The sequence below is a fragment of the Phalangium opilio genome, unplaced genomic scaffold (genome assembly GCF_054372755.1).
Source record: "Phalangium opilio isolate 3A_F unplaced genomic scaffold, DU_Popi_V2 ptg001421l_1, whole genome shotgun sequence".
Classification (NCBI taxonomy): domain Eukaryota; kingdom Metazoa; phylum Arthropoda; class Arachnida; order Opiliones; family Phalangiidae; genus Phalangium; species Phalangium opilio.
Window position 1 is genome coordinate 3,806,934 of NW_028324258.1, and position 9,153 is coordinate 3,816,086.

At 47.7% G+C, this 9,153-nt stretch overlaps 2 non-coding genes across 2 annotated transcripts; one reads left to right on the forward strand and one right to left on the reverse strand.

Moving 5' to 3' along the window:
* Positions 1 to 412: 412 nt before the first annotated feature.
* Positions 413 to 485, reverse strand: TRNAS-GCU (transfer RNA serine (anticodon GCU)). The gene has a single exon. It is a non-coding gene; the product is annotated as a tRNA-Ser (tRNA).
* A 615-nt stretch (positions 486 to 1,100) lies between these two features.
* TRNAY-GUA (transfer RNA tyrosine (anticodon GUA)) lies at positions 1,101 to 1,173 on the forward strand. The gene has a single exon. It is a non-coding gene; the product is annotated as a tRNA-Tyr (tRNA).
* The last annotated feature ends 7,980 nt before the right edge of the window (positions 1,174 to 9,153 follow it).

Consider the following 9,153-nt stretch of genomic DNA (forward strand, 5'->3'; position numbering starts at 1 on the left):
TTTCGGTTAACAGCCGAACGTGCTAACCATTGCGCCACCGAAGCCCAAAAATTAAATGGTCGGCAGGTAATGTGGAAAAACTTTGGCTTTTTACGTCACATCTGAGACCTCACAACACCGCTCTCGGATGGGCTCGAACCACCAACCTTTCGATTAACAGCCGAACGCGCTAACCATTGCGCCACGGAAGCCCAAAAATTAAATGGTCGTAAGGTATTGTGGAAAAGTTTTCACTTTTTACGCTACATCTGAGACCCCACAACACCTCTCTTGGGTGGTCTCGAACCACCAACCTTTCGGTTAACAGCCGAACGCGCTAACCATTGCTCCACGGAAGCCCAAAAATTAAATGGTCGTCAGGTATTGTGGAAAAACTTTGGCTTTATACGTTACATTAGAAATCCCACAACACCGCTCCCGGGTGGGCTCGAACCACCAACCTATTGGTTAGCAGCTGAACGCGCTAACCATTGCGCCACGGAAGCCCATAAATTAAATGTTCGTCAGGATTTGTGTAAAAACTCTTACTTTTTTCGTTACATCTGAGACCTCACAACACCGCTCCCGGGTGGGCTCGAACCACCAGTCTTTTGAATAGCAGCTGAACGCGCTAACCTTTGCGCCACGGAAGCCCAAAAATTAAATGGTCGTCAGGTATTGTGGAAAAACCTTGACTTTTTACTTCACATCTGAGACCCTACAACACCTATCCAGGGTGGGCTCGAACCACCAGCCTATTCGTTAACAGCCGAACGCGCTAACCATTGAGCCACGGAAGCTCAGAAATTAAATGGTTGTCAGGTATTGTGGAAAAGTTATGACTTTTTACGCTACATCTGAGACCCCACAACACGTTACATTCGAGCCCGCGCGGGAGCGGAGTAGTGAGGTCTCAGATGTAACGTAAAAAGTCAAGGTTTTTCCTCAATACCTGACGAACATTTAATTTTTGGGCTTCCGTGGCGCAATGTTTAGCGCGTTCGGCTTTTAACCGAAAGTTTGGAGGTTCGAGCCCATCCGGGAGCGGTGTTGTGAGGTCTCAGATGTAACGTAAAATGTCAAAGTTTTTCCACAATACCTGACGATCATTTAATTTTTGGGCTTCCGTGGCGCAATGTTTAGCGCGTTCGGCGGTAAACTGAAAGGTTGGTGGTTCGAGCCCATCCGGGAGCGGTGTTGTGAGGTTTCAGATGTGACGTAAAAAGTCAAATTTTTCCACAATACCTGACGACCACATAAATTTTGGGCCTCCGTGGCGCCATGGTTAGCACGCTCAGCTGTTATTCAAAAGGTTGGTGGTTCGAGCCCACCCGGGAGCGGTGTTGTGAGGTCTCAGATGTGAGGTAAAAAGTCAAAGTTTTTCCACAATACCTGACGATCATTCAATTTTTGGGCTTCCGTGGCGCAATGGTTAGCGCGTTTGGCTGTTAACAGAAAGGTTGGTGGTTCGAGCACACCTGGGAGCGGTGCTATGAGGTCTCAGATGTTACGTAAAAAGTCAAAGTTTTTCCACAATACCTGACGACCATTTAATTTCAGAGCTTCCGTGGCTCAATGGTTAGCGCGTTCGGCTTTTAACCGAAAGTTTGGTGGTTCGAGCCCATCCGGGAGCGTTATGTGAGGTCTCAGATGTAATGTAAAAAGTCAGATTTTTTCCACAATACCTGACGATCATTTAATTTTTGGGCTTCCGTGGCGCAACGGTTAGCGCGCTTAGCTGTTATTCAAAAGGTTGGTGGTTCGAGCCCGCGCGGGAGCGGAGTAGTGAGGTCTCAGATGTAACGTAAAAATTCAAAACTTTTCCACAATACGTGATAACCATTTACTTTATGAGCTTTCGTGGCTCAATGGTTAGCGCGTTCGGCTGTTAACCAATAGGTTGGTTGTTCGAGCTCACCCGGGAGCGGTGTTGTTAGGACTCAGATGTGACGTAAAAAGTCAAAGTTTTTCCGAAATACCTGACGACCATTTAAATTTTGGGCTTCGGTGGCGCAAGGGTTAGCGCGCTCAGCTGTTATTCAAAAAGTTGGTGGTTCGAGCCCACCCGGGAGCGGTGTTGTGAGGTCTCAGATGTGACGTAATAAGTCAAGGTTTTTCCACAATACCTGACGATCATTTAATTTTTGGGCTACCGTGGCGCAATGGTTAGCGCGTTCGGCTTTTAACCGAAAGTTTGGTGGTTCGAGCCCATCCGGGAGCGTTTTGTGAGGTCTCAGATGTAACGTAAAAAGTCAGAGTTTTTCCGCAATACCTGTAAACATTTAATTTTTGGGCTTCCGTGGCGCAAAGGTTAGTGCGTTCGGCTGTTAACCGAAAGGTTGGTGGCTCGAGCCCATCCGGGAGCGGTGTTGTGAGGTCTCAGATGTTACGTAAAAAGTCAAGGTTTTTCCTCAATACCTGACGAACATTTAATTTTTGGGCTTCCGTGGCGCAATGGTTAGCGCGTTCAGCTGCTATTCAAAGACTGGTGGTTTGAGCCCTCCCGGAAGCGGTGTTGTGACGTCTCAGATGTAACGTAAAATGCCAGAGTTTTTCCACAATACCTGACGAACGTTTAATTTTTGGGCTTCCGTGGCGCAATGGTTAGCACGTTCAGCAGTTAATCGAAAGGTTGGTGGTTCGAGCCCACGCGGGAGAGGTGTTGTGGGGTCTCAGATGTAGCGTAAAAAGTCAAACATTTTCCACAATACGTGACAATCATTTAATTTCTGAGCTTCCGAGGCTCAATGGTTAGCGCGTTCGGCTGTTAACCAATAGGTTGGTGGTTCGAGCCTACCCGGGAGCGGTGTTGTGGGATCTCAAATGTAACGTAGAAAGCCAAAGGTTTTCCACAATATCTGACGACAATTTAATTTTTGGGCTTCCGTGGCGCAATTGTTTGCGCGTTCGGCTGTTAACCGAAAGGTTGGTGGTTCGAGAACACCCTGGAGAGGTTTTGTAGGGTCTCAGATGTAACGTAAAAAGTCATAACTTTTCCACAATACCTGACAACCATTTAATTTCTGAGCTTCCGTGGCTCAATGGTTAGCGCGTTCGGTTGTTAACCAATAGGTTGGTGGCTCGAGCCCATCCGGGAGCGGTGTTGTGACGTCTCAGATGTGACGTAAAAAGTCAAGGTTTTTCCACAGTACCTGACGACCATTTAATTTTAGGGCTTCCGTGGCGCAATGGTTAGCGCGTTCAGCTGCTATTAAAAAGACTGGTGGTTTGAGCCCTCCCGGGAGCGGTGTTGTGACGTCTCAGATGTAACGTAAAATGTCAGAGTTTTTCCACAATATCTGACGAACATTTAATTTTTGGGCTTCCGTGGCGCAATGGTTAGCGCGTTCAGCTGCTATTCAAAAAGACTGGTGGTTTGAGCCCTCCCGGGAGCGGTGTTGTGGGGTCTCAGATGTAGCGTAAAAAGTCAAATATTTTCCACAATACGTGACAACCATTTAATTTCTGAGCTTCCGTGGCTCAATGGTTAGCGCGTTCAGCTTTTAACCAATAGGTTGGTGGTTCGAGCCCACCCGGGAGCGGTGTTGTGGGATCTCAAATGTAACGTAGAAAGCCAAAGGTTTTCCACAATACCTGACGACCATTTAATTTTTGGGCTTCCGTGGCTCAATGGTTAGCGCGTTCGGCTGTTAACCGAAAATTTGGTGGTTCGAGCCCATCCGGGAGCGGTGTTGTGAGGTCTCAGATGTGAGGTAAAAAGTCAAAGTTTTTCCACAATACCTGACGACCATTTAATTTTTGAGCTTCCGTGGCGCAAAGGTTAGTGCGTTCGGCTGTTAACCAATAGGTTGGTGGTTCGAGCCTACCCGGGAGCGGTGTTGTGGGATCTCAAATGTAACGTAGAAAGCCAAAGGTTTTCCACAATACCTGACGGCCATTTAATTTTTGGGCTACCGTGGCGCAATGGTTAGCGCGTTCAGCTGCTATTAAAAAGACTGGTGGTTTGAGCCCTCCCGGGAGCGGTGTTGTGACGTCTCAGATGTAACGTAAAATGTGAGAATTTTTCCACAATACCTGACGAACATTTAATTTTTGGGCTTCCGTGGCGCAATGGTTAGCGCTTTCAGCTTTTAACCGAAAGGTTGGTGGTTCGAGCCCACCCGGGAGAGGTGTGGTGGGTCTCAGATGTAGCGTAAAAAGTCAACGCTTTTCCACAATACGTGACAACCATTTAACTTCTGAGCTTCCGTGGCTCAATGAGTAGCGCGTTCGGTTGTTAACCAAATGGTTGGTGGTTCGAGCCCATCCGTGAGCTGTGTTGTGAGGTCTCAGATGTGACGTAATTAGTCAAAGTTTTTCCACAATACCTGACGACCATTTAATTTCAGAGCTTCCGTGGCTCAATCGTTAGCGCGTTCGGCTTTTAACCGAAAGTTTGGTGGTTCGAGCCCATCCGGGAGCGTTATGTGAGGTCTCAGATGTAACGTAAAAAGTCAGATTTTTTCCACAATACCTGACGATCATTTAATTTTTGGGCTTCCGTGGCGCAACGGTTAGCGCGCTTAGCTGTTATTCAAAAGGTTGGTGGTTCGAGCCCGCGCGGGAGCGGAGTAGTGAGGTCTCAGATGTAACGTAAAAATTCAAAACTTTTCCACAATACGTGATAACTATTTACTTTATGAGCTTTCGTGGCTCAATGGTTAGCGCGTTCGGCTGTTAACCAATAGGTTGGTTGTTCGAGCTCACCCGGGAGCGGTGTTGTTAGGACTCAGATGTGACGTAAAAAGTCAAAGGTTTTCCGAAATACCTGACGACCATTTAAATTTTGGGCTTCCGTGGCGCAATGGTTAGCGCGCTCAGCTGTTATTCAAAAAGTTGGTGGTTCGAGCCCACCCGGGAGCGGTGTTGTGAGGTCTCAGATGTGACGTAATAAGTCAAGGTTTTTCCACAATACCTGACGATCATTTAATTTTTGGGCTACCGTGGCGCAATGGTTAGCGCGTTCGGCTTTTAACCGAACGTTTGGTGGTTCGAGCCCATCCGGGAGCGTTTTGTGAGGTCTCAGATGTAACGTAAAAAGTGAGAGTTTTTCCACAATACCTGTGAACATTTAATTTTTGGGCTTCCGTGGCGCAATGGTTAGCGCGTTCGGCTGTTAACCGAAAGGTTGGTGGTTCGAGCCCATCCGGGAGCGGTGTTGTGAGGTCTGAAATGTAACGTAAAAAGTCAGAGTTTTTCCACAATACCTGTGAACATTTAATTTTTGGGCTTCCGTGGCGCAATGGTTAGCGCGTTTTAACGGAAAGGTTGGTGGTTCAAGCACACCCGGGAGCGGTGCTATGAGGTCTCAGATGTTACGTAAAATGTCAAAGTTTTTCCACAATACCTGACGACCATTTAATTTCAGAGCTTCCGTGGCTCAATGGTTAGCGCGTTCGGCTGTTAACCGAAAGTTTGGTGGTTCGAGCCCATCCGGGAGCGGTGTTGTGAGGTCTCAGATGTGAGGTAAAAAGTCAAAGTTTTTCCACAATACCTGACGACCATTTAGTTTTTGGGCTTCCGTGGCGCAAAGGTTAGTGCGTTCGGCTGTTAACCGAAAGGTTGGTGGCTCGAGCCCATCCGGGAGCGGTGTTGTGAGGTCTCAGATGTGACGTAAAATGTCAGAGTTTTTCCACAATATCTGACGAACATTTAATTTTTGGGCTTCCGTGGTGTAATGGTTAGCGCGTTCAGCTGCTATTCAAAGACTGGTGGTTTGAGCCCTCCCGGAAGCGGTGTTGTGACGTCTCAGATGTAACGTAAAATGCCAGAGTTTTTCCACAATAACTGACGAACGTTTAATTTTTGGGCTTCCGTGGCGCAATGGTTAGCGTGTTCAGCTGTTAATCGAAAGGTTGGTGGTACGAGCCCATCCGGTAGCGGTGTTGTGAGGTCTCAGATGTGACGTAAAAAGTCAAAGTTTTTCCACAATACCTGACGACCATATAAATTTTGGGCTTCCGTGGCGCAATGGTTAGCCCGTTCAGCTGTTATTCAAAAGGTTGGTGATTCGAGCCCACCCGGGAGCGGTGTTGTGTGGTCTCAGATGTGACGTAAAAATTCAAAGTTTTTCCACAATACCTGACGGCCATTTCATTTTTGGGCTTCCGTGGCGCAAAGGTTAGCGCGTTCGGCTGTTAACCGAAAGGTTGGTGGTTCGAGCCTATCCGGGAGCGGTGTTGTGAGGTCTCAGATGTGACGTAAAAAGTCAAGGTTTTTCCACAATACCTGACGACAATATTATTTTTGGGCTTCCGTGGCGCAGTGGTTAGCGTGCTCAGCTGTTATTCATAAGGTTGGTGGTTCGAGCCCACCCGGGAGCGGTGTTGTGAGGTCTCAGATGAGACGTAAAAAGTCAAGGTTTTTCCACAATACCTGACGACAATATTATTTTTGGGCTTCCGTGGCGCAATGGTTAGCGTGCTCAACTGTTATTCAAAAGGCTGGTGGTTCGAGCCCACCCGCGAGCGGTGTTGTGAGGTCTCGGATGTGACGAAAAAAGTCAAGGTTTTTCCACAATACCTGACGACCATTTCATTTTTGGGCTTCCGTGGCGCAAAGGTTAGCGCGTTCGGCTTTTAACCCAAAGGTTGGTGGTACGAGCCCATCCGGGAGCGGTGTTGTGAGGTCTCAGATGTGACGTAAAAAGTCAAAGTTTTTCCACAATACCTGACGACCATATAAATTTTGGGCTTCCGTGGCGCAATGGTTAGCGCGTTCAGCTGTTATTCAAAAGGTTGGTGATTCGAGCCCACCCGGGAGCGGTGTTGTGAGGTCTCAGATGTGAGGTAAAAAGTCAAAGTTTTTCCACAATACCTGACGACCATTTCATTTTTGGGCTTCCGTGGCGCAAAGGTTAGCGCGTTCGGCTGTTAACCGAAAGGTTGGTGGTTCGAGCCCACCCTGGAGCGGTGTTGTGAGGTCTCAGATGTTACGTAAAAAGTCAAGGTTTTTCCACAATATCTGACGAACATTTAATTTTTGGGCTTCCGTGGTGTAATGGTTAGCGCGTTCAGCTGCTATTCAAAGACTGGTGGTTTGAGCCCTCCCGGAAGCGGTGTTGTGACGTCTCAGATGTAACGTAAAATGCCAGAGTTTTTCCACAATAACTGACGAACGTTTAATTTTTGGGCTTCCGTGGCGCAATGGTTAGCGTGTTCAGCTGTTAATCGAAAGGTTGGTGGTACGAGCCCATCCGGTAGCGGTGTTGTGAGGTCTCAGATGTGACGTAAAAAGTCAAAGTTTTTCCACAATACCTGACGACCATATAAATTTTGGGCTTCCGTGGCGCAATGGTTAGCCCGTTCAGCTGTTATTCAAAAGGTTGGTGATTCGAGCCCACCCGGGAGCGGTGTTGTGTGGTCTCAGATGTGACGTAAAAATTCAAAGTTTTTCCACAATACCTGACGGCCATTTCATTTTTGGGCTTCCGTGGCGCAAAGGTTAGCGCGTTCGGCTGTTAACCGAAAGGTTGGTGGTTCGAGCCTATCCGGGAGCGGTGTTGTGAGGTCTCAGATGTGACGTAAAAAGTCAAGGTTTTTCCACAATACCTGACGACAATATTATTTTTGGGCTTCCGTGGCGCAGTGGTTAGCGTGCTCAGCTGTTATTCATAAGGTTGGTGGTTCGAGCCCACCCGGGAGCGGTGTTGTGAGGTCTCAGATGAGACGTAAAAAGTCAAGGTTTTTCCACAATACCTGACGACAATATTATTTTTGGGCTTCCGTGGCGCAATGGTTAGCGTGCTCAACTGTTATTCAAAAGGCTGGTGGTTCGAGCCCACCCGCGAGCGGTGTTGTGAGGTCTCGGATGTGACGAAAAAAGTCAAGGTTTTTCCACAATACCTGACGACCATTTCATTTTTGGGCTTCCGTGGCGCAAAGGTTAGCGCGTTCGGCTTTTAACCCAAAGGTTGGTGGTACGAGCCCATCCGGGAGCGGTGTTGTGAGGTCTCAGATGTGACGTAAAAAGTCAAAGTTTTTCCACAATACCTGACGACCATATAAATTTTGGGCTTCCGTGGCGCAATGGTTAGCGCGTTCAGCTGTTATTCAAAAGGTTGGTGATTCGAGCCCACCCGGGAGCGGTGTTGTGAGGTCTCAGATGTGAGGTAAAAAGTCAAAGTTTTTCCACAATACCTGACGACCATTTCATTTTTGGGCTTCCGTGGCGCAAAGGTTAGCGCGTTCGGCTGTTAACCGAAAGGTTGGTGGTTCGAGCCCACCCTGGAGCGGTGTTGTGAGGTCTCAGATGTTACGTAAAAAGTCAAGGTTTTTCCACAATATCTGACGAACATTTAATTTTTGGGCTTCCGTGGTGTAATGGTTAGCGCGTTCAGCTGCTATTCAAAGACTGGTGGTTTGAGCCCTCCCGGAAGCGGTGTTGTGACGTCTCAGATGTAACGTAAAATGCCAGAGTTTTTCCACAATAACTGACGAACGTTTAATTTTTGGGCTTCCGTGGCGCAATGGTTAGCGTGTTCAGCTGTTAATCGAAAGGTTGGTGGTTCGAGCTCAACCGGGAGAGGTGTTTTGGGGTCTCAGATGTAGCGTAAAAATTCAAAGCTGTTCCACAATACGTGATAACCATTTTATTTCTGAGCTTCCGTGGCGCAAAGGTTAGCGCGTTCGGCTGTTAACCGAAAGGTTGGTGGTACGAGCCCATCCGGGAGCGGTGTTGTGAGGTCTCATATGTGACGTAAAAAGTCAAAGTTTTTCCACAATACATGACGATCATTTAATTTTTGGGCTTCCGTGGCGCATTGGTTAGCGCGTTCGGCTGTTAACCGAAAGGTTGGTGGTTCGAGCCTATCCGGGAGCGGTGTTGTGAGGTCTCAGATGTGACGTAAAAAGTCAAGGTTTTTCCACAATACCTGACGACAATATTATTTTTGGGCTTCCGTGGCGCAGTGGTTAGCGTGCTCAGCTGTTATTCATAAGGTTGGTGGTTCGAGCCCACCCGGGAGCGGTGTTGTGGGGTCTCAGATGTGACGTAAAAAGTCAAGGTTTTTCCACAATACCTGACGACAATATTATTTTTGGGCTTCCGTGGCGCAATAGTTAGCGTGCTCAACTGTTATTCAAAAGGCTGGTGGTTCGAGCCCACCCGCGAGCGGTGTTGTGAGGTCTCAGATGTGACGTAAAAAGTCAAAGTTTTTCCACAATACGTGACGAT